We start from the raw sequence: 26,304 nt of genomic DNA on the forward strand, positions 1-26,304 counted from the left end.
TTTCATCTTCAGGTATGCCTGTTGCTGCTCCAGACACTCGTGAACTCTCCATGGAACCAGGGTTTATCCCCTGGCTTGATGGTAATGGCTGAATGGAGGAATATGCTGGACCATGAGGTTGCACATTGTGCTGGAATACAATTCTGTTGCTGTTGATAGCTCACACAGCCATACGATTGCCCGGTTTTCAGCTGCTAGATTTGCTCTAAGACTTGAAGGCAGGACTTTGCCTTAAGACTGTGCAGAGGTCACTTTTACATGCACAGATGCATCTGCATCCAACAGCTGATAAAGATGAAGTCAAGTATGTTTTCCTTCTTGCTAGAATAGCAATTTATTGCCACACATATTTAAGAAAATACAGTGAGATGTGTATGAGTTGCCACAATTCAGCACCATTTTAATTATTGAAATTATAAAAAGAAATAGTTGAGACAGAGTTAGGACAAACCTCACTTCTTGTTCCCTCCACGACAATTTGGGTTTATAGAGTGGCTACTGAAGCAGTCCCCGAGACTGTCAAAGCAAGGAATTCTGGACCGGACCCATCACACCGAGGCCACTGCATCACTGCCACAGCAAGGAGGGACAGACCGGATCCACCAAGTTGTTAACGTTGAACTGTTGCTGCCAAAAGCTACCATAGCCATGAGAATCAAACCAGAATCACCATGCTACCATAGCTATAGCCACTGCTGAAACTACTGCACCGCTGCCAGGAGGAACAGACCTGACTCACCAATGCTGAAGCCTTTGATAAAGCCACAGCCCATGGCCACGAGGAATGGACATCTATATCCATCGTGTTGCCCAAGCCGCAGGTCGTCGCAACCCCCTTCCTCCATTGCAGCCACAGAAAAGAAGAAAAAGTGAACTTTGATACAATAAAGAAACGCAGAAACAAAAATAAAGAACAAAGAAGAATGCGGCGGGTCAGACGAGTGGGAACATACAGGCCACACAACCCGGACACTACCTATCCTGCCGCTGCCGCCATCTGCTGCAGACCCAATCCAGCAGCTACATCCGTTAGGACTTGACCACCTCCATCAGTGGTTCTGTATAAATTTTGTACAGTTCCATCAAAGCTTCCTTTGGTCCAAAGAGAAATGCCCCAGCTTGTCCAACAATGTAAGACAAAAGGAGCCACAACTCAGTCAGACAGGAAACAACCCTGGTCTCCTATTTGAGACTTACACTTTTCATCCCAGTATGTGAAAATTCCAGAAAGTCACTTGCAGATTTTTCAGCTTTTGGAGAAAAACCCGTCAAATATGAAAATACCTTAAAATTCAAGTGCTGAAGTAAGTGATTTGGCCCATCGACTCCCCTCCTCCATTCAATGATGTGATGCATGATCTGATAACCCCCCAGCTCTGTTTTCTGCTTTATCCCCATAACCCTTCAATCGCTTACTGATTAGAAATCTGCATATCTCCGTTTGGAATAGAGTTAACAGTCTAGCCTCAAAAGCCTTCAGTGATAAAGAATATCACAGTTTCACCAATCTGGAAAAAATGCCCTCCTTATCTCTGTCTTAAATAAGCAATCCTTTACACTGAGATTACACTCTCTGGTCCTAGACTCTCCCACAAGGTGAAACAACTGTTCCACACCTAGCCACTCAAACCCACAAAGAATCTTATGTGTTTCAATAAGGTCTCATCTCATTCTTCTAAGTTTCAATGAATAGAAGCCCAGCTTGCTCATTCTCTGTTCCTAAGAAAATCTCTCCAAACCCAGATCAACCTACTCTGGACTGTCACCAATGCCAGCGTACCTTTTCTTAGATGACGGTCCGTAAACAGTATTGCAGCTCTGGTCTGACCAGTGCCTTCTTTAGCTTTAGCAAGACCTACCAATGTTCACAGTCCATTTCCTGTGAAATGAAGGTGTTCCACTTGCCTTCCCTCTTTACCCACTGAACTTGGATACGAGCTTTTTGTGTTTCATGCACAAGGATCTCCAAATCACTCTGTGATGTAGATTTCTGCAGTCATTCCCTATTTAAACAGCATATGTTTCACCAGTTCTTCCTGATAAAGGGCCTAGCCTCACATTTTCCATCTGTCAAGTTTTTGCTTGACTCACTGAATCTGTTAATGTTCCTTTGTGGAGCCCTTCCACCATCCTCACTATCTGACCTTCCATTTATTTTTGTGTCATCCACAAACTTGGCGATCGTACTTTCACATCCATCATTCAAGTCATTTATATGTTAATAATTGTGACCCACCACTAATCAACATAGTTACAATATACTAGTTACAGGTTGCAATCCTGAAAATGCCCCCTTTATCCCAGCTTTGTCTTCCGTTGACTACCAAATCCCCCATGCAAACACACTATCTCCAAGATCTTGAACTCTTATTTTATTAAGAAGACTTACAAATACCTTTTGGAAATCCAAATATATTACATTTAATTACCCTGATTGCGACCTTCTTTGAGAATTGTAATAAATTTGTCAGGCACGATTCTCCTTCATGAAGTTATGCTGAGTCTATTTTATTATATTGTGTTTCGAAATGTTCAGCTATTACATCCTTTATAATGGACTCTAACATCTTCTCAAAATAGGTGTTATGCTAACTGGTCTACAGTTATCTGCTTCTTTTTGCTGCCTTCCCTTTTTGAAAAATATCCTCTGGCATGAAGGCAGATGTAAAATATTTGTTGAATTTTTCTGCCATTCCCTTACTCCCCATTATTATGTTGCCAATTTCATTCTCTAAGGGGCCTATGTTATTTGTTGTCTCCCTCTTCCTTTTTAGGTATTTAAAAAAACTGTCCATTTTTATGTTACTTGCTAGTTTGCCCTCAGTTTACTTTCTCCTTTTTCTTTGGTCATCTTTTGGTCACTTTTAACACAACCCCAATACTCTGATTTATCACTAATATTTGCCACAATATGATTTTTTTTCTTTTAATTTGATACTGCTCTTAACTTCCCTGGTTAATCATGGTCAATTTATCCCTTTCCCAAGATCCTTCTCCCTCACCGGGATACACATTTACAGTGATTCCTACACTTGTTTTTAAAACATCTGCCATTATTCATCAATACTCTTCTGATGACTGCCTTTCCCAGTCCACTACAGCTAACTCAGCCCTTATTCCATTGTATTATCCTTACTCAGTGTAGCACAGTTGTTTCCAACCCAGGTTTTTCGCTCCCAATCTGAATGTCACATTCTACCATTTTCATGTCACTGTTCCTGAGGGGATCTTGTATTCTGAGGTCATTTATTAAACCTGCCTTGTTACACATTATTAGATCCAAAGCAATCTGATCCCTGAATGGACCAATAACATTTTGCTCCCGGAAACTATGTTAAATATATTCTATGAATTCTTCCTTAATGGCTACCTCTGACAATCTGATTTTCCCAATTTACATCAAGATTAAAGTTGCTTAGGATTCATGTTTTGCATTTTCTAAAAAAAAAACCTCATTATCTCCTGATTTAATCTCCATTCAACAAGTAGTTACTGTTAGGGGACCCATTGACTACTCCCACAATGTCTTCTTTCCCTTGTTATTTCTTACTTCTACCAACTTACATTCTATGTTGCATCTTCATCTGGTCCAAATCAGTTCCTGCTAATGTCCGCATTCCATCATGTACTAACAAAGCCACTTCATCATTATTCCCTTCCTGCTTGCCTTTTTGAAAGGTCACATACTCTTTGTTCTCAGTATGATCTCCTTGTAACTAAATCATACCCATTAAACTTTATTTATGCCATTAATTCATTTATTTTGTTCCGAATAGTAAGTATATAACCACTAACCTTGTTTTTTTCACTCTTCATTCCCCTTCCTGTCCACTTTGGACATCATTATGAAAATAATTGCCCTGCAATGCCACCTTATCTTTCTGTTTTGCAAGCCTACATTTTCTTCTCCTATCGAAGCCTCTCTCTTCTAAGTCAAATACATAAGTGAACTGTATTTTAGCTTTATTGGCAGGGGAGAGAAATAACATGGATTAGTAAGTGCAATGATTAAAGACTCTGAGTTGCTTTTCTGACTTTTGTTTGTCATTTATATAAATTATTTGGATGGGAATATATGAGGCATAGTTAGTAGGTTTGTGGATGACACCAAAATTAGTGGTAGAGTAGATAGTGAAAAAGGTTATCTAAAATTGTGCGTGGGAAATCATGTCTCACAACTTGATTGAGTTTTTTGAAGAAATAACAAAGAGGATTGACGAGGGCAGAGCAGCAGATGTGATCTATATGGACTTCAGTAAGGCGTTCAACAAGGTTCCCAATGGGAGACTGATTAACAAGGTTAGCTCTCATGGAATACAGGGAGAACTAGCCATTTGGATACAGAACTGGCTCAAAGGTAGAAGACAGAGGGTGGTGGTGGAGGGTTGTTTTCAGACTGGAGGCCTGTGACCAGTGGAGTGCCACAAGGATAGGTGCTCGGTCCACTTCTTTTCATCATTTACATAAATGATTTGGATATGAGCTTAAGAGGTACAGTTAGTAAGTTTGCAGATGACACCAAAATTGGAGGTGTAGTGGACAGCGAAGAAGGTTACCTCAGATTACAACGGGATCTTGATCAGATGGGCCAGTGGGCTAAAATGTGGCAGATAGAATTTAATTTAGATAAATGTGAGGTGTTGCATTTCGGAAAAACAAATCTGAGCAGGACTTATACACTTAATGGTAAGGTCCTAGGGAGTGTTGCTGAACAAAGAGACTTTGGAGTGCAGCTTCATAGCTCCTTGAAAGTGGAGTCGCAGGTAGATAGGATAGTGAAGAAGGCGTTTGGTATGCTTTCCTTTATTGGTCAGAATACTGAGTACAGGAATTGGGAGATCATGTTGCGGCTGTACAGGACATTGGTTAGGCCACTTTTGGAATATTGTGTGCAATTCTGGTCTCCTTCCTATCGGAAGGATGTTGTGAAACTTGCAAGGATGTTGCCAGGGTTGAAAGATTTGAGCTATATAGAGAGGCTGAATAGGCTGGGGCTGTTTTCCCTGGAGTGCTGAAGGCTGAGGGGTGACCACATAGAGGTTTATAAAATCATGAGGGGCATGGATAGGATAAATAGACAAAGTCTTTTCTCTGGGGTGGGGGAGTCCAGAACTAGAGGCCATAGGTTTAGGGTGAGAGAGGAAAGATATAAAAAAGACCTAAGGGGCAACATTGTCACGCAGAGGGTGGTACGTGTATGGAATGAGGCTGCCAGAGGAAGTGGTGCTGGCTAATACAATTGCAACATTTAAGAGGCATTTGAATGGGTATATGAATAGGAAGGGTTCGGAGGGATATGGGCCGGGTGCTGGCAGGTGGGACTAGATGGGGTCAAGATATCTTGTCGGCGTGGACGGGTTGGACCAAAGAGTCGGTTTCCGTGCTGTACATCTCTACGAGTCTAATACAAAGACATCTTGATCAATTGGGTCAGTGGGCTGAGGAGTAGCAGATACCATTTTCATTATACAATAATAGAATCCTTACAGTATGGAAGTAGGCCAGTTGGCCCATTGCGTCCACACCAACCTTCCGAACAGCATCCCACCCAAATCCATCGCCCTTACCCTATCCCTGTAACCTTGCACATCTTATGGCTAATACACCTAACCTACACATCCTTGGAAACTATGGGCAATTTAGCATAGCCAATCCACCTAACCTGTACATCTGTGGACTGCAGGATGAAACCGGACTACCTGGAGGAAAGCCATTCAGACATGGGGAGGATGTGCAAACTCCATACAGATAGTCACCCGAAGGTAGAATAGAACCTGAATTCCGGGTTAATACTAGCCACTGAGCCACCATTTTGGTAATACAAACAAGGACAAGACTTATATAGTTAATGGGAGGGTCATTGGTAGTGTTGGAAATGTGTTCCTGGAAAAGCGCAGCAGGTCAGGCAGCATCCAGGGAACAGGAGAATCGACGTTTCGGGCATAAGCCCTTCTTCAGGAATGAGGAAAGTTTCCTCATTCCTGAAGAAGGGCTTATGCCCGAAACGTCGATTCTCCTGTTCCCTGGATGCTGCCTGACCTGCTGCGCTTTTCTAGCAACACATTTCCAGCTCTGATCTCCAGCATCTGCAGACCTCACTTTCTCCTCATTGGTAGTGTTGTAGAACAGACACACCAAGAGGTTCAGGTACACAATTCTTTGAAGTTTTCCAGGTAGGCAGGGTGGTTAAGAGGCATTTAGCACATTTGCCTTCATTGCTTAGACCTTTGAGTATAGGAGTTGAGGTGTTCTATTGAGGTTGTAGAGGACATTGATGAGACTCTTCTAAGTATTGTGTGCAGTTCTGATCGCCTTGTTATAAAAAAGATATTATTAAACTGGACAGCGTTCAGAAAAGGTTTACCAAGATGTTGCTGGGAATTGAGAGTTAGAAAAATCAAAATAGACTGAAAAGACTGGGACTGTTTTCCACTGGTCTTTTCCCTAGAATGAGCGAGGAGGAGTTTTTAACTTGAGAGAGAAAGTTTTAAAAAGGACATGAGGTGGCAACCTTTTTACACAAAGAGTGGTTCTTGTGTGGAATGAACTGCCAGAGAAAGTGGTGGGTGCAGGTATAGTTACAACATTCAAAATACTTTTGGATAAGTTCATGAATAGGAAAGGTTGGGAGGGACATGGGCCAAGTGCAGGCAGGTGGGACTAGTTTAGTTTGGGAACATGGTCAGCAAGGACTGGTTGACAGAAGTGTCTGCTTCCATGTTGTACGACTCTAAGACCTCAAAAGCCAGAACCAGTAATAAAACAAATTATAGAAAAATCTGTTTACACTGAACTCAAAGTTCTACAAATTTCCTACTGCTAAGGCTATGAGACATAAACTGAACAGCTGGTGTCTCTGATCAATGCCACAAGGAAAATTCCTCTTACATTTTGTGCAACAGACTGGTAGACACTGATGGTTACCTACACCATCTGGAAGGATTGGAAGCAAAAGATTCAGGGTTGAACACTTTACCAGTATTAGCAATGCATAGCCAATAAGTGCAGGAGGAAGCAGATCTCCCTGTAAAAAGTGACAACTTCAGCTTTCAAAAGCATCTGAGAGGCCAAGAAATCTGAGTTTCAGTCTGCAAACCATACACAAGTGGTACGTTTTGCAAAGTTGATTTGTCTGTTATGCATATGCTAAGCTCACAACAGTGCATTATCACTATTGTGGATCCTGATGGAGTTCCTCTACTGATGTGCTGTCTCAAATATATCAAAGCTTTTTCCCATCCTGATCTCAGTAATATGAAATACTTAAAAGATTGATACAAGCACACTCTGCCAAACAATTGCCCGCAAACACCAACTGCAAAAAAATGGATGCCCAGTTTGCCAGCATCAACAAACCCTTCAAGTTGGAAGTGAACAAAGGAGATGAAGAACAAGTTCCTTCCTGGAAGGTTTAAGCTTCTGGGCAAGCGTTGGTGATTAAAGAGGAACTGCCCATCGAACCAGAGAGCAACTGCTATCCAAAGAAATAAATATCTTGCTCTCAAATACATCTCACAAGACACTATCTGTCAAAAGGTACCTTTTGCTGCTTTTACAGGAAAAGGTAAGACGATAACCCAGAGAGAAGACAACAGAATCAGAAGGTCAGAAGAAAGTAACAGATTCAAAAGACCAGAAGGAAGACAGCATAAGAGACTGTGTGGACTTGAGATTAAGTTAATGTAATGTTTAATAATTGTGATACTGGAGCAGCATTTTCATAGAGTTGGGGTCAGATAGTAATTAGTTAAAAAGAAGGGGGCTTGGATTTGTTAATAGTTTTTGTTTGATATTCACTTTTAAAGGTAGGAACTGTTATTTTTCTTTAAACAGTGTAAATTATGAGTTCTCTTTCATTCACTCACATTTTTAGCAGATCATGAGGTGAGCTTTTCCAGGTGTTTAGTTTTAATTAGCAGAGGGGTTCAATTCCCACGTCATAACAGACTGGCGGCTCTATTAATCCCAAATTTTAACCCCTAACACAGCTACCCTCTCAAATCTCTCATTGTTGAAGGTTAGAGCTTTTCCTCTTCCCAACTACAGCCATTTGATTGTTTACTTAATTATTCTAATTTTTTGTAATAACATTTTTAAAAGTAAAGTTTGAATAAAAATGCACTGCTTTTGGCCTGTACATTTCTTATTATCTAATTTCAGCTGGAGTGCAATAAATCTTGCACTTTATTTATCAGGAAAGTAATTTTGCCAAATAAATTCTGCCTTTGGGATAGAGGGTAAAAGCTTATCATCAATTTCTCTCGCCTGTTGTCACAATACCTGGAACTTGGCAGAAAAGAAATCTGAACTCAGAACTTCCTAAAGTCTGTGCTAGGTTTTATAGGAATCAAAACACTTCACAATAAACAAACTAAAATCTTAATCTCCAGCAGCTCAAATGAGATTCAAATTAACAACATTAGTATTGATTTTTATTCAGAGTTTTCACCCCAATATTTTTGATTTAAGAAAGAAAACTTAACAGTTATTGAATAATCTCTTCCTTCCCAAAATATAGTACTAATGATGTGGGTATAGGGTCACAGAATCTGGATCAGTGGTGCTGGAAGAGCAAAGCAATTCAGGCAGCATCCAACGAGCAGCGAAATCGACGTTTTGGGCAAAAGCCCTTCATCAGGAATAAAGGCAGAGAGCCTGAAGCGTGGAGAGATAAACTCAAGGAGGGTAGCATAGAGTACAATGGATGAGTGGGGGAGGAGTTAAGATGATACGTCAGGGAGGAGAGGGTGGAGTGGATAGGTGGAAAAGGAGCTAGGCAGGTCGGACAAGTCCGGACAAGTCAAGGGGACAGTGCTGAGCTGGAAGTTTGAAACTAGGATGAGGTGGGGGAAGGGGAAATGAGGAAGCTGTTGAAGTCCACATTGATGCCCTGGGGTTGAAGTGTTCCGAGGCGGAAGATGAGGCGTTCTTCCTCCAGGCGTCTGGTGGTGAGGGAGCGGCGGTGAAGGAGGCCCAGGACCTCCATGTCCTCGGCAGAGTGGGAGGGGGAGTTGAAATGTTGGGCCAAGGGGCGGTTTGGTTAATTGGCTAGGGTGTCTCGGAGATGTTCCCTAAAGCGCCCTGCTAGGAGGCGGCCAGTCTCCCCAATGTAGAGGAGACCGCATCGGGAGCAACGGATACAATAAATGATATTAGTGGATGTGGAGGTAAAACTTTGATGGATGTGGAAGGCTCCTTTAGGGCCTTGGATAGAGGTGAGGGAGGAGGTGTGGGCACAGGTTTTACAGTTCCTGCGGTGGCAGGGGAAAGTGCCAGGATGGGAGGCTGGGTCGTAAGGGGGCGTGGACCTGACCAGGTAGTCACAGAGGGAACGGTCTTTGCGGAAGGTGGAAAGGGGTAGGGAGGGAAATATATCCCTGGTGGTGGAGTCTTTTTGGAGGTGGCGGAAATGTCGGCGGATGATTTGGTTTATGCGAAGGTTTGTAGGGTGGAAGGTGAGCACCAGTGGCATTCTGTCCTTGTTATGGTTGGAGGGGTGGGGTCTGAGGGCGGAGGTGCAGGATGTGGACGAGATGTGTTGGAGGGCATCTTTAACCACGTGGGAAGGATAATTGCGGTCTCTAAAGGAGGAGGCCATCTGGTGTGTTCTGTGGTGGAACTGGTCCTCCTGGAGCAGATACGGTGGAGGTGGAGGAATTGGGAATACGGGATGGCATTTTTGCAGGAGTTAGGGTGGGAAGAGGTGTAATCCAGGTAGCTGTGGGAGTCGGTGGGTTTGTAAAAAATGTCAGTGTCAAGTCGGTCATCACTAATGGAGATGGAGAGGTCCAGGAAGGGGAGGGATGTGTCAGAGATGGTCCAGGTAAATTTAAGGTCAGGGTGGAATGTGTTGGTGAAGTTGATGAATTGCTCAACCTCCTCGCGGGAGCACGAGGTGGCGCCAATGCAGTCATCAATGTAGCGGAGGAAGAGGTGGGGAGTGGTGCCGGTGTAATTACGTGAGATCAACTGTTCTACGTAGCCAACAAAGAGATAGGCATAGCTGGGGCCCATACGTGTGCCCATGGCTACCCCTTTGGTCTGGAGGAAGTGGGAGGATTCAAAGGAGAAATTGTTAAGGGTGAGGACCAGTTCGGTCAAACAAATGAGTGTGTCAGTGGAAGGGTACAGATGGGGACGTCTGGAGAGGAAAAAACGGAGGGCTTGGAGGCCCTGGTCATGGCGGATGGAGGTGTAGAGGGATTGGATATCCATGGTGAAGATGACGCGTTGGGGGCCAGGGAACGGAAGTCTTGGAGGAGGTGGAGGGCGTGGGTGGTGTCCCGAACGTATGTGGGGAGTTTCTGGACTCGGGGGGATAGGACAGTGTCGAGGTAGGTAGAGATGAGTTCAGTGGGGCAGGAGCATGCTGAGACAATGGGTCGGCCAGGGTGGTCAGGCTTGTGGATCTTGGGAAGGAGGTAGAACCGGGCAGTGCGGGGTTCCCGGACTATGAGGTTGGAAGCTGTGGGTGGGAGATCTCCTGAGGTGATGAGGTTCTGTATGGTCTGGGAGATGATGGTTTGGTGATGGGGGGTGGGGTCATGGTCGAGGGGACAGTAGGAAGAGGTGTCCTCGAGTTGGCGTTTGGCTTCAGCGGTGTAGAGGTCAGTGTGCCAGACTACCACTGCGCCCCCTTTATCTGCTGGCTTAATGGTGAGGTTGGGATTAGAGCAGAGGGATTGGAGGGCTGTGCGTTGTGAGGGTGAGAGGTTGGAGTGGGGTCGACAGGTTGAGGCGGTTAATGTCCCAGCGGCAGTAAGAAATGAAGAGGTCGAGGACAGGTAATAGGCCAGCGCAGGGTGTCCAGGTGGATGCAGTCTGTTGGAGGTGGGCGAAGGGGGGCGGGAGTCCTGATTGTGAAAGTAAGCTCGGAGGCGGAGGCGACGGAAGAAGTGTTCGATGCCACGGCGTGTATTAAATTCATTGATGCGTGGACGGAGGGGGATGAAGGTGAGTCCTTTGCTGAGGACTGATCGTTCATCCTCAGTGAGTGGGAGATCTGGAGGGATGGTGAAAACTCGGCAGGGCTGGGAGCTGGGATCTGGTGTGGGTGTGGAGCTGGGAGTGGGGTCGGAGCCAGTTCCTGGAATGGGTGTGATGGTGGGGGGAATGGGGGTGGAGTCATGAGCAGGGGTAGTGTTCCCCTCGGGGTTCTGGGGGGTGGGGAGAGTGACAGTGGGGTCTGTGGGGGGCGTGTCAGCAGAATGCAGGTGAGTGGCGCTGGTGGGGGTGGAAGTGGTGGCAGACACGGCAGTAGGGGTGGCGGAAGTCACTGAGCGTGTGGCATCGGCGATGATGTGAGGGCCGGAAGTGGCTGTGGGAGTGGCCATGATGGGGGCGGAAGTGACATCACCAATCAGCTTGTAGGTGGTAGCTGCATCAGTCGCATGGCTAATGGCGTTTCCGAGGCCTGGGGAATCTTCTGGAATGTTTGAGAAGCGCTGGTTATGGAGGTGGGTAGATAAAAGTTTGTTGTACTTACAGTTTTTGATGTTTGAGATGGAATTGAAATACTGTTTGTTGAGAGTATGAATTCTCCTGAGGATGTAGTGCAGAGTGGGTCCTTTGCAATTCTGAGAGAGTGTGGCCCTCAGCTGAGGCAGGGCAGACTGTAGAGAGGTTAGGTGCCGGCGCATTGCTGCGAGCGTGGAGCGGAGGATCTTGAAGGAGAACTGTTGCTGGTGTTTTTGAATCTGTAGTCTGTACTGTTTGTCCTGTTCGGGTTCGAACTCTGCTGGTTTATAGGTGGCCCGGAGTCCGTGTGGGATGAGTTGGTTACAGAGGCATGCACTGAGGAAGCAAATGTGGCTGTGGTAGCGGGTTTGTTTCAGGAAATGGTTGAAGAGCTTCAGGGCAGAGGAAATGACCTGGGAGTTGCAGTGGGAGAGAGACTCCCTGAGATTCTTGTAGAGAGAGGAGGAAAACTTCTTCAAGGCAGGCATCCTTGCAAGAGGATTCGCAGTAGGGTTAAAACCAACGAGGTAAAAACAATAACTGCAGATGCTGGAAACCAGATTCTGGATCAGTGGTGCTGGAAGAGCACAGCAATTCAGGCAGCATCTAACGAGCAGCGAAACTGACGTTTTGGGCAAAAGCCCTTCATCAGGAATAAAGGCAGAGAGCCTGAAGCGTGGAGAGATAAGCTAGAGGAGGGTGGGGGTGGGGAGAGAGTAGCATAGAGTACAATGGGTGAGTGATACGTCAGGGAGGAGAGGGTGGAGTGGATAGGTGGAAAAGGAGCTAGGCAGGTCGGACAAGTCCGGACAAGTCAAGGGGACAGTGCTGAGCTGGAAGTTTGAAACTAGGATGAGGTGGGGGAAGGGGAAATGAGGAAGCTGTTGAAGTCCACATTGATGCCCTGGGGTTGAAGTGTTCCGAGGCGGAAGATGAGGCGTTCTTCCTCCAGGCGTCTGGTGGTGAGGGAGCGGCGGTGAAGGAGGCCCAGGACCTCCATGTCCTCGGCAGAGTGGGAGGGGGAGTTGAAATGTTGGGCCAAGGGGCGGTTTGGTTAATTGGCTAGGGTGTCTCGGAGATGTTCCCTAAAGCGCCCTGCTAGGAGGCGGCCAGTCTCCCCAATGTAGAGGAGACCGCATCGGGAGCAACGGATACAATAAATGATATTAGTGGATGTGGAGGTAAAACTTTGATGGATGTGGAAGGCTCCTTTAGGGCCTTGGATAGAGGTGAGGGAGGAGGTGTGGGCGCAGGTTTTACAGTTCTGCGGTGGCAGGGGAAAGTGCCAGGATGGGAGGGTGGGTTGTAGGGGGACGTGGACCTGACCAGGTAGTCACAGAGGGAACGGTCTTTGTGGAAGGCGGAAAGGGGTAGTGAGGGAAATATATCCCTGGTGGTGGGGTCTTTTTGGAGGTGGCGGAATTGTCGGCGGATGATTTGGTTTATGCGAAGGTTTGTAGGGTGGAAGGTCAGCACCTGGGGCGTTCTGTCCTTGTTACGGTTGGAAGTGGGGTCTTTTTGGAGGTGGCGGAAATGTCGGCGGATGATTTGTCACAGAATGTTGCAACATGAGTATGCACTTACCTGGGAGGTCTGAAGCTGAGACAATGAGCAGTCAGAATAATAGTAAAAGTAAATGGAGATAGGATCAAAAGTGAAAAATTAAAGAAAGTCAGAAACACGCATCAGGAAAAAAATAATCAGTCACAAAGAAAGCAAAGCATAAAAATGACAAGTGACAAGATGAAAGACATGAAGAAAAAATACGATGTATTATCTCAAATCTGTTTCAATAAAGTGGCCACAGAATCAAAAATAAAAACAGAAACTGCCAGAAAAATTCAGCTGTTTTGGTAGCATTTGTGGAGTGAGAAACAGAGTTAACATTTTAAGATCAATGTCACTCTTCTTCAGAACCTGAATGAGATATTTTTCATGTGATTTTATTTTGTTCTTCATCGATCTAATTCAACAGCAAACAATACTTTACTTTATATTCTTCAGTGTTTGGGGTTGCAGAAAAATTAATTTTATTTTGAAAAAGTCTGCATTCCCTCTTAGCTTCTTGACATTATATTCTCTAACCAAAATGGCAGACAGGTGCAATGTTCTGCGTTGCATTCAACTTCAGCAAGTGAATGACAATTCAGAACACTGAAGTTCATGGGGCTAACTTTTCTCATTCATCTATTTCTTGAAAAAAAATCAGGAACTCAAGAACTCCCACAGTGCAATTAATCTTTTGACTTTCCTTCCTCCCCCATTAACATATAACTAACTTCCATTTTGGACTATTATCCATTAGTTCCATGAGGTGTGGAGAAATCACAAGCAAATTCATAATCTATGAACCACATTCACCTCCCCACCACATCGAATGCTTTGTTTGTTGCAATTGAGAAGGGTAATTTTGTAGCTAATCCATGGTCTGGGAAGAAGTGATTCCAAAGCAGCTTCTACATTCTCCTGATTGCAATACTAAGACAGAAGGGTGTTAAGTATTGTCCAGCAGTTTTATTGCAAGGGCACAGAATACTTTGTGAACCATGGACTTTAAATGAGCACAGAATTGCATTTAGGTGTGATGTCTACCAAAATTAATTAAGTAGCAGAAACCCTTAGCTTAGTTTCACTAATGGAGAATGAATTAGGCAACACACCAGAGAACATCTGGAAACAAGGATGAAAATGAAAAAAAAATCAGCAGGAATCAGCAGAAAAAACAAGTGCAAAACAGGATGAAACATTGTAAGGTTAAAGATATAGAAACCATCAAGTACTCTACCAAGTCCAATTACTTTTGTACTGTTGTGACATAACAAGAGTCTGGAAAATAACCAAAGAGCTGAATAATGGAGGCTGTAAGGTTACATAAATATTTTTGAGATTCTTTTCTATTATCTTTGGTACTTCTAATAACTGTGTGAGTTGAGTACAAAAATGATAGACCATATTATGTAATATCTGGCAAAGTACCAAGTTTGATGAGCTAAAAGGTCTTTTATGATTTCATATTAACTTGTCCCATAAGCAACTTTGACTGAGTAATACAGTAACACAGGAAGGTCCATCTTATATTAGTGTTACATTTTTGACAGCATGACAGCCTAATCTGTTTAGTACTTAATCATAATAGTTAATATTTTAGTTTAAGAAATTTGACGCATTTTCATTGCTTCCTTCTCAAATCATGCTTTTCAGATTACGCAAAATAAATAATCTTGTGGGCTACTGAAGATATTGCAAGTAATTTTGCTAAGTCTATATGGAGACCACACAACTTGTATTAAGACAGTACTAACTCCACCTCTCTCGCTGACAACAGGCAGACTAAGCCAGTTTATTTGAAACCTTGGTCTCATGTTTAATCTGACTTCATAGCCATACCATCACAAACACCCATTGCTGCCAATTGTGTAGCACCACCCAACATAATCTGTGCTTCAGATCATCTGCTTCTGATGCCCTGATTTATGTCTTTGTTCCCTCTAAACCCAATCATTCTTAAGTACTCCTAACTGATGTCACACATTCTACCTTCTGTAAACTTGAGGTCATCCAAGCCTCTGCTCCCATAATTCACAGCAAGTTCCATTCATCTATCAGTCCTGTGGTGCAGGAAAATTTGCTAGAACTTCTTGGGAGGATTTAAACTAGTAAGGTGGGGGAGGGGGGTGGGACCCAGGGAGATAGTGAGGAAAGAGGTCAATCTGAGACTGGTACAGTTGAGAACAGAAGTGAATCAAACAGTCAGGGCAGGCAGAGACAAGGTAGGACTAATAAATTAAACTGCATTTATTTCAATGCAAGGGACCTAACAGGAAAGGCAGGTGAACTCAGGGCATGATTAGGAACATGGGACTGGGATATCATAGCAATTACAGAAACATGGCTCAGGGATGGGCAGGACTGGCAGCTTAATGTTCCAGGATACAAATACGACATGAAGGATAGAAAGGGAGGCAAGAGAGGAGGGGGAGTGGCATTTTTGATAAGGGATAGCATTACAGCTGTGCTGAGGGAGGATATTCCCTGAAATACATCCAGGGAAGTTATTTGGGTGGAACTGAGAAATAAGAAAGGGATGATCACCTTATTGGGATTGTATTATAGACCCCCTAATAGTCAGAGGGAAATTGAGAAACAAACTTGTAGGGAGATCTCAGCTATCTGTAAGAATAATAGGGTAGTTATGTTAAGGGATTTTAACTTTCCAAACATCGACTGGGACTGCCATAGTGTTAAAGGGTTAGATGGAGAGGAATTTCTTAAGTGCGTACAAAACAATTTTCTGATTCAGTATGTGGATGTACCTACTAGAGAAGGTGCTTCCAGCACCACTGATCAGAGATTTTGCTGCTCGTCGGATGCTGCCTGAATTGCTGTGCTCTTCCAGCACCACTGATCCAGAGTCTGGTTTCCAGCATCTGCAGTCATTGTTTTTACAAAGGTGCAAACCTTGACCTACTCTTGGGAAATAAGGCAGGGCAGGTGACTGAGGATGTGAGTGGGGGAGCACTTTGGGGTCAGCGACCATAATTCTATTCATTTTAAAATCGTGATGGAAAAGGATAGACCAGATCTAAAAGTTGAAATTCTAAATTGGAGAAAGGCCAATTTTGACGGTATTAGGCAAGAACTTTCGAAAGCTGATTGGGGGCAGATGTTTGCAGGTAAAGGGACGGCTGGAAAATGGGAAGCCTTCAGAAATAAGATAACAAGAATCCAGAGAAAGTATATTCCTGTCAGGTTGAAAGAGAAGGCTGGTAGGTCTAGGGAATGCTGGATGACTAAAGAAATTGAGGGTTTGGTTAAGAAAAAGAAGGAAGCATATGTCAGGTATGGACAGGATAGATCGAGTGAATCCTTAGAAGAGTATAAAGGAAGTAGGAGTATACTTAAGAGGGAAACCAGGAGGGCAAAAAGGGGACATGAGATAGCTTTGGCAAATAGAATTAAGGAGAATCCAAAGGGTTTTTACAAAAATATTAAGGACAAAAGAGTAACTAGGGAGAGAATAGGGTCCCTCAAAGATCAGCAAGGCGGCCTTTGTGTGAAGCCACAGAAAATGGGAGAGATACTAAATGAATATTTTGCATCAGTATTTACTGTGGAAAAGCATATGGAAGATATAGACTGTAGGGAAAAAGACGGTGACATCTTACAAAATGTCCAGATTGCGGAGTAGGAAGTGCTGGATGTCTTGAAACGGTTAAAAGTGGATAAATCCCAGGACCTGATCAAGTGTACCCGAGAACTCTGTGGGAAGCTAGAGAAGTGATTGCTGGGCCTCTTGTTGAGATATATGTATCATCGATAGTCACAGGTGAGGTGCCGGAAGACTGGAGGTTGGCAAACGTGGTGCCACTGTTTAAGAAGGGCGGTAAAAACAAGCCAGGGAACTATAGACTGGTGACCCTGACCTCAGTGGTGGGCAAGTTGTTGGAGGGAATCCTGAGGGACAGGATGTACATGTATTTGGAAAGGCAAGGACTGATTCAGGATAGTCAACATGGCTTTGTGCGTGGAAAATCATGTCTCACAAACTTGATTGAGTTTTTTGAAGTAACAAAGAAGATTGATGAGGGCAGAGCAGTAGATGTGATCTATATGGACTTCAGTAAGGCGTTCAACAAGGTTTCCCATGGGAGACTGATTAGCAAGGTTAGATCTCATGGGATAAAGGGAGAACTAGCCATTTGGATATAGAACTGGCTCAAAGGTAGAAGACAGAAGGATGGTGGTGGAGGGTTGCTTTTCAGACTGGAGGCCTGTGACCAGTGGAGTGCCACAAGGGTCGGTGCTGCATCCTCTACTTTTTGTCATTTACATAAATGATTTGGATGTGAGCATAAGAGGTACAGTTAGTAAGTTTACAGATGACACCAACATTGGAGGTCTAGTGGACAGCGAAGAGGGTTACCTCAGATTACAACAGGATCTGGACCAGATGGGCCAATGGGCTGAGAAGTGGCAGATAGAGTTTAATTCAGATAATGCGAGGTGCTGCATTTTGGGAAAGCAAATCTTAGCAGGACTTATACACTTAATGGTAAGGTCCTAGGGAGTGTTGCTGAACAAAGAGACCTGGGAGTGCAGATTCATAGCTCCTTGAAAGTGGGGTCGCAGGATAGGATAGTGAAGAAGGCGTTTGGTATGCTTTCCTTTATTGATCAGAGTATTGAGTACAGGAGTTGGGAGGTCATATTGCGGCTGTACAGGACATTGGTTTGGCCACTGTTGGAATATTGTGTGCAATTCTGGTCTCCTTTCTATCGGAAAGATGTTGTGAAACTTGAAAAGGTTCAGAAAAGATTTACAAGGATGTTGCCAGGGTTGGAGGATTTGAGCTATAGGGAGTGGCTGAACAGGCTGGGGCTGTTTTCCCTGGAGCGTCGGAGGCTGAGGGGTGACCTTATAGAGGTTTACAAAATTGTGAGGGGCATGGATAGGATAAACAGACAACGTCCTGTCCCTGGGAGTCCAGAACTAGATGGCATAGGTTTAAGGTGAGAGGGGAAAGATATAAAAGAGACCTAAGGGGCAACTTTTTCACGCAGAGGGTGGTACATGTATGGAATGAGCTGCCAGAGGAAGTGGTGGAGGCTGGTACAATTGCAACATTTAAGAGGCATTTGGATGGGTATATGAATAGGAAGGGTTTGGAGGGATATGGGCCGGGTGCTGGCAGGTGGGACTAGATTGGGTTGGGATATCTGGTCGGCGTGGACAGATTGGACCGAAGGGTCTGTTTCCATGCTGTACATCTCTATGATGCTATTGCTGGCCTATATTGGTTCCCACTCAAGCAAGGAATCAATTTTAATATTCTCACACTTATCTTTAAATCCCTCCATAGCCTCTGCATCTTCTCTCTTTAATCTCGAAATCCCCTATGCCCCTCTGTGCTCTGTTAAATATGGAATTTAATCCAGTCTTAATTTTAACTCATTTACTATTGATATCTGTGCCTTTAGTTGCGCAAGCCCAGTGTATTTCCATATGTTCTCTCGCTTGCCTCTGCTTCCCTACCTTGCTTTCCCCTTTTAGGATGCTCCTTAAAACCTACCTTTTTGACTAAGCTTCGGATTTACCTGGACTTAGATCTCTTGTAATAAAATTGGATAAAATCAGATTCAAAAGCACCTGGCAATCCCAATTCCTGACAAATTCTATTATCACTGCATTGGGGAGGCAGATGGGGATGGAATGCGACAATTTTGTATTGGCAACTAAATTCATAAGGGACAGGCAAACTCAGTGCTAAGGAAGCACAGCTGGTAGGCAGCATCCGAGGAGCAGAAAAATTGATGTTTCGGGCAAAAGCCCTTCATCAGGAAGGCATTTTCTGCTGAAGGGCTTTTGCCCGAAACGTCGATTCTCCTGCTCCTCGGATGCTGCCTGACCTGCTGTGCTTTTCCAGCACCACTCTGATCTAGACCTCTGATCTCCAGCATCTGCAGTCCTCACTATTGCCTAAACACGGTGATGAGTTCAAACACACAAGTGTGTAAAAAGAAATATTCAGTGAAGGCAAATATCTTCGAGTCTGAAATGGGAGACTTGATAATAGAGAACAAGGACATGGTCAAGCAATTAAACAACTGCTTTTGATCCATGTACACTGTAGATGATGTTGCTCACCTCCCAGAAATGTGAAGGAAGCAAAGGGCTATTGAGAGGCAAGAACCGAAAGAAATTACTATTAGTAAAAAAAACTTCTGGAGAGGTTAACAGGAATGAAGCTGATAAATCTCCAAGGCCTAAAAATCAATAGGATTAAACAAAGTAAATGTGGATTTCTGAAATGAAATAACCTTTGTCCAAACAACTGGAGTATTTTGAAGACTTAACCAGTGGGATAGACTTGAGGAAGCCAATGGATATGGCTTATGTTTAGAAATTTTTTAATCGAGTGTCACATAAGAGTTTGTGTGCAAGATTAAAGCACAATGATATTGAGGGTGATAGCTGAAAATGTGTTGCTGGAAAAGCGCAGTAGGTCAGGTAGCATCCAAGGAACAGGAGAATCGGCATTTCGGGCATGAGCCCTTCTTAAGGCCATTCCTGAAGAAGGGCTCATGCCCGAAACACCGATTCTCCTGCTCCTTGGATGCTGCCTGACCTGCTGCGCTTTTCCAGCAACACATTTTCAGCTCTGATCTCCAGCATCTGCAGTCCTCACTTTCTCCTATTGAGGGTGATATACAGATTAGGAATTGCTCAGCAGATAGGAAACAGACATTAAATGGATCATTTTTGGAGTGGAAGGTGGTGGGATACCACAGACCAATGCTTGGGCCCCAGCTATTCACAATGCACATCTGCAATTTGGAAGAGGGAATTCAAAGTGGGGAAGAAGAGGTTTCATGGTGACTGAGACAAACTAATTGAGTGGGTAAATACAATACCAGATGCAGTATAGCATGATTAGGTGTGAAGGTAGCCTTTGCAATGGGAAAATAAAATGGCAGAATACTCATTGAACAATGGTACATTGGGAGCGTCTATGCACAAAAGGGACCTAGGTGTCCTTATACAAGGGAATTTCAGTACAGTTGCAAGGATGTCCAAGTGCAGCTGTGCAGGACCTTGGAGACACCACAAATTGAGTATTGAGTGCACTTTTGTCTCCCTACCTAAGATATACTTGCCACTGAGGGAATTCAGTGAAGATCCAGCTTGCTAATTCCTAGGATGACAGGTTTGTCATATGAGAGGGGATTGGGACATCTCACCCTGTATTTGCTGGAATTTAGAACAAGAGAAGGGACTCTGATAGGGCTGGGCAGACCAAATGCAGGAATGTTGCTCTCCTCACCTGGGGAGTCTATTAAGAATGGGACACAGTAAATACACAGTAGACTCTTTAGGACAGAGACGAGGATAATTTGTTTTCATTCTGGGGTGGTGAAGTTGTGGAATTCTCTTACACAGAACGCTGGAGGCCAAGTTACTGAATTTATAGTAAAAAAGGAATAGATAGACTTCTAGTAACTAAAGGCGTCAATAGATATGGAGAAGCTGGGACTATGGTTTGGAGTAGAGTATCAGCCATGATTATAATAAATGGCAGAGTAGAATCTATTAACCAAATTCCCAATATTGCTTCTACTTTCTCTGACATTATTTTTACATCAAGTGCCTTATGCAGTAGTGTGGGAGTTACGAACCTTTAGAGATTCTGAGGAGAATCTTTAGAGATCTTAAGCTATATAAACTCACAGGATCCATTTTTATGTACTCAAAAGGAATTTGCACTTGCACTGCACCTTTTTCAAAGGATCATAGAAACTCCTAATTTCTGAATATTCCTATGGCAACATTCTGATTGATCAGAGTTTACTGCGAATGCTATAGATATGGATGCTCCTTTTCAGATTCTGGTTTATTGCGCCCTTGTCCTGATGAGTACAAGATGAAAAGCTTTTACTTTGTGCCTCTTTTTACCAATCTTTAGAAAAGTTGCATTTTCTCTAAAAAGATGGGCAAGATCCATAGAACACTAAGTTGTGAAGTTGTTTATATGGGCAGCTCTTCAAAAATCGTAAACAAAACTGCTGGATGTGTCTATGGGAGTTTAAAAAATCTCTCCAGCAGTTTCAAATACTCTTCAGTGCTATCAGTAGAGCATTATTCATGCTTGTTTTCCTCAAGCCATCATTATCACAATGTAAAGTTGTAGGTTCAGTATGACTGATAGCTAAAAGACATTGATAAAAGGAAAGCTAGTTATGAATATAAAGATTGTTTTTTTATAAATTTATTCAATGGATGTTCAATTAATGGGAGAATTTTTATAGAGAACTGTATAATTATATTTAGCAAATTATTTTATTTCATTTCAGCATGGGACCTGAGGACTGTGTCTAGTAGATATTGGGCGAACTGACAGGAGGATGCAAGGGTAAAGGGTGTTTGGAGAGTCATGGATTGGCATGAGTTGGCATAAAACTACAAGAGGCCATGGACAGGATCATTGGCTGACATGGGAATATAAGAGGTAATTGAGAGTAGATGGAAATCATGGGTTCACATGAGTTTGCATATGTAGGCAGGGGAGTACATGGAGAATTATTATGTTCATTCTTTCATGGGATATGGCCATCGTAAGCTAGCTAGCATTTATTATTCATTCCTAATTTCCTTTGAGAAGGTGATGGTGAGGTGCCTTCTTGGACTGCTGCAGTCCATCTGGTGTACCTATACCAGATGGATTAGGATTAGGGCTAGCCCATTTAGGAAGGAAGCTCTAGGATTTTGCATCACAGTGAAGGGCAGCAACATAGTTACAAGTCAGGAATATGTATGGAGTTGAAGGGAACTTGCAGGTGGTAGTGTTTCCGTGTATCTGCTGTCCTTGGCCTTCTCGGTGGAGAAGGTCACAGGTTTGAATGATCCTAAGTTGCCTTGGTGAGGGACAAAGGCTCAGGGACAAAATGTTGAACAAAAAATTTGGGATAAAGTTGTAGATATCATTCAATCTTTTAACATTACATCATCTCTCTGGACATTAATGTAATGTTAAAGGGTTAAAATGTACTGTCTTTCTCCAGAAGCTGAACATTCTGGAAATGGGTGGGGATGATATTCATGCAGGAATGTGGATGACTCCCACTTCATTTGGCCAGTCATTTACTACTACTCTCCTGCTATTATCAAATTAAACTCTCATTCAGTCCCTTCCATTCAGAAATGCTTTAATAGCCATGCCCCGAAGCTAGGACATATCACATCTATATCGTCATGGGAATCACGGAGTCAGGAAATTGTTTGCATAATGATTCCCCAGGATAGGGCATTTATGTTTACATTATGTCTGAGGATGACCTCATCCTACCACTGTACCTGGGATAACATTTGGTTATTTGGGGGGGGGGGGGGGGGGGGGGGGGGGGGGGAGGGAGTGGCCAGAATATCTGTAAGGTTTACCAACTGACCTGTATACCTGTATAAAGGTATGTGTTTTCTTTGTTCGGTGCTTCTTTGACTCCACTTTGCACGCCTATGAAGTATGTCAAAGGGGGTCACCCAGCTTGTCCTGGCTTTCATAGATTTTAACTGTTTGTTGAAGTTTGTGTGTGCGAATTGCATCTCATGTGTGAAATCTCAGGAAAAGAGCCTAACAGAGAATTGAGGTGATTTTTAACAACCTACTTTAGAGGGTCTTGGCTGGTTCCAATTTGTGTTCAGGAAGTGTGGGCTCAACTGCATTCCACAACTACCTTCCAGAATAAAAACCACATTAGCTGGGCAATCCCTCGACAGATGTTTCTCGACTCAAACTACTCAATTTGGGAGCACACAATTGACCACCTTTGCCATGTTTCAAACACCTTACTATATGGTGATGAAAGTTAGACATTTGGTTTTATCTGTCCTAACTTTAAGCATTTCTTCTACTGCTCTATGTCATTATTTCACGATCAGGGCTGGGGTCTAATCAAGGAACTTTAACAATACTTCCCTCCTGATTGACAGTATGTGAACTGTGCTGCATCTTCTCTGTCCTAGGACTTCTACATTACCCAGTCATCCTGCCAATGCTGACACACCACTTCTCAAGATCTAAAGATTCAGAGTCATAGAGATGGACAGCACAGAAACAGACCCTTTGGTCCAATTAATCAATGCTGACCAGATTAATCTAGTCCCATTTGCCAGCGTTTGACCCATATCCCTTTAGACCCATTCATATACCCATCAGGATGCCTTTTAATGTTGTAATTGAACCAGCCTCCACCACTTCCTCTGGCAGTTCATTCCATACACACACCACCCTCTATGTGAAAAGACTGCCCCTTTTAGGTTCCTTTTAAATCTTTCCTGTCTTTAACCAATATTACTGTCCTCCCTCATTAGCCTGTGTGAAAATACTATCACAAGAAATGTTGGGCTAACATCTTTAAGCCAGAAATCGCTAAAAGCTATAACATGCCTCCAAATGACTATATTTATGATAAAGCAATTCTTTTTGAGAAAATAAAGATAACTACAGTATAATTATCATTTTGTCTCCTTAAAGCAGTCTCTCTAGGCAGCTAATGGGACAAATAACCTACACCCAACTATCTGCCTCCACTTCTCCCCAACTAATGAGGTGATGATATACAACAAATTGCTCTCCTTCACCTTATTCTGTTGACCACAGACAGCTTACCCACCATTTTACATGACTGAGTTAAAATGGACTAAACCCTTAAATGGATGAGTATATTAGTAAGACAGCTAACAATGGCAGCACAAAGATTAAGTCATGGCCAATATTTCCTGGAATAAAATGGTCCAGACCCAAAGCAATTCACCTGGTAATCCATTTAATTCCTGATATTGGACTTTGTATTAGGAAAAGCAATAGTAATTGTACTTGAAAAACAATTTATTGGTTATAAAGCAGTTGAAACATCTTAGAAGGCGTATCTTACTGTATAAAGTAAGCTGCTGTTCTCAACTGTCCAATATGTACCTCCTGATGCTTCAAAGCCACTTTACCTTTTAATGGTTTAAATCAGAAGTATGATGAAAAGTACACTACTTGGCTGAAGTTATGACGCTCAAGAAGCTCAGAGGATATAGCAATTCACATGGCTGATGCACTGGCAGTTTCAAAATCTACTCCTATCAAAGGCACAAAGTAGCTGAAGTATAAGACCTACAACTGATTGCATTGCAGCACTAATCTCTCCCTCGCTTTACCTCTCCCATCCCTCTTTGTCTTTCCCCCCTTATAGATGCACTTTAAAAGCCTTCGTCTGATCATTTTTTAATCTCTCCTGAGATCTGATGGAGTTCAGCATAAAATTATACTTCGGAGTACTCCTGTGTAGTGCCTTGGAACATTTTCTAATGTTATAATTTTATAACAACTCATCAAGGTTACTTTGACACTTCTCTTTCGTGCAATCTTTACTTGCAACAAAAATAAGGACTGTAATGTTGTGATTACATCAACTTTCCATTAACTATCCTTTAATATATACACCATCCTAGTTACACATTGTAGACATTTCATGATGTGTCAATATTCTGGAACTCTTTATTTTGTGATTGCACCACTAAAGCTCAGTGCAGTTGTTTAGTGGCTGGTTTGTGACCCAGAGTGATGCCAACAACACACATTAAATATCCATTAAGGACCCTGCTTCTCAATCTCCCCCCTCATGTGAGGCATGGTGACCCTCAGGTTAAACCACCAGTAGCTGTCTCTCTCTAATGAGAGAACAACCCTATGGTCTGGTAGGACAATCGCAACTTTTTATGCTGATGCTTCAAAAAAGCTCATAGGATGTATGGTGCAAATTGGGATAGACAGTAAAAATAACTTTCATAACCCAAATTCATGTTTGTAGTTAGATTTAATTGCTTAATTTTTTAAGAGTACTATAAAACCCCAACAACAAGAAATTCAGAAAAAAAAAGAAAGATAACAGATAGTACTAAGTGAAGTCAACAGGAGTCTTGTCTGCCAGCTGGAGAGTAAATGGGATCCTCAAGCCAACTCTTTCAGGAAAAACCTGCGACACTGAGTGCCACTCAAACATTTACCTGAGCACTGAGTGACTTTCCCATCAATCAAGGATTTTCTGAGACCTCGGAGTGTAAGCAGGAGCTACTTCCAGTAGAACACCCACTTGAGATTCAACATTAGAAATGGATCCCAGGCTACAGGTGAGTGAATGGAGAAGAGGTTGCAGGTTGGTTACTGAGAGCAGCTGGCAGCAAGAGCAGAAGGGTGACTTTCAGTGAGTCTCTACCTATCCTGATGTTGGGCCCACTTGATCATGCGCATATACAACTGACGCCGACATGTCATTGGTCCAGCATCCACCACCCCACCCTCCCCCCCACCCCATGCTTACCACGGCAATGGGATGAGGCTCTTAAATGTGCAATTCATGCCCACTTAAGGACCTCAATAAGCAGAGGTGAGGAGGACAGTCCATAGGTCTACCCACCATGGATTAAATTCAGGGTAAAAGGAGGGTAGCAGGGTTCTTCCAGTCATGGTGGCTTGGTGGCTCAGTGGTTAGCACTGCTGCCTCACAGCACCAGGGTCCCAGGTTCGGTTCCAGCCTCGGGTGACTGTCTGTGGAGTCTGCACATTCTCCCTGTGTCTGAGAGGGTTTCTGCTGGCTGCTCCGGTTTCCTCCCACAGTCCAAAGATGTGCAGGTCAGGTGGCTTGGCCATGCTAAATTGCCCATTGTGTTAGGTGCATTAGTTAGAGGGAAATGGGTCTGGGTGGGTTACTCTTTGGAGGGTTGGTGTGGACTGGTTGGGCCGAAGGGCCTGTTTCCACATTGTAAGGCGGCACGGTAGCTCAGTGGTTAGCACTGCTGCCTCACAGCACCAGGGTCCCAGTTTCAATTCCAGCCTCGGGCAACTGTCTGTGTGGAGTTTGCACATTCTCCGTGTGTCTGCGTGGGTTTCCTCCGGGTGCTCCGGTTTCCTCCCACAGTCCAAAGATGTGTAGGTCAGGTGAACTAGCCATTGTAAATTGCTAGGTGCATTAGTCAGAGGGAAATGGGCCTGGGTGGTTTACTCCATGGAGGGTCAGTGTGGACTGGTTGGGCCGAAGGGCCTGTTTCCACACTGTAGGGAATCTAATCTAATCTAATCTAATCTAATCTAATCTAATCTTCCTGCCTGATTAAATGCTCTCCTGCCAACAAACTCAATTTAAGGGAGTGCATTAATTTGTCCAATGCCCATAGTTTTACAAGAATTGTTCCACATCCAACTCCCCCTCACCACCCCACCCCCCCCCCCCCCCGTTCCACATTAGACAGAAATTTACCTGTACCTCCACAAATGTCATCTACTATATCCATTGCACCCAATGTGCTCTC

The 26,304-nt window shown here is 43.6% G+C and overlaps 1 protein-coding gene across 1 annotated transcript in view; it reads right to left on the reverse strand.

Moving 5' to 3' along the window:
* LOC122549835 (zgc:85777) overlaps positions 1-26,304 on the reverse strand; it is a 78,686-nt gene that overhangs the window by 25,646 nt on the left and 26,736 nt on the right. The gene's annotated exons all lie outside the window — the stretch shown is intronic.

This window comes from Chiloscyllium plagiosum, unplaced genomic scaffold (assembly GCF_037043375.1).
Source record: "Chiloscyllium plagiosum isolate Xiang-an unplaced genomic scaffold, Cpla_swu_hap1 HiC_scaffold_5, whole genome shotgun sequence".
NCBI lineage: Eukaryota > Metazoa > Chordata > Chondrichthyes > Orectolobiformes > Hemiscylliidae > Chiloscyllium > Chiloscyllium plagiosum.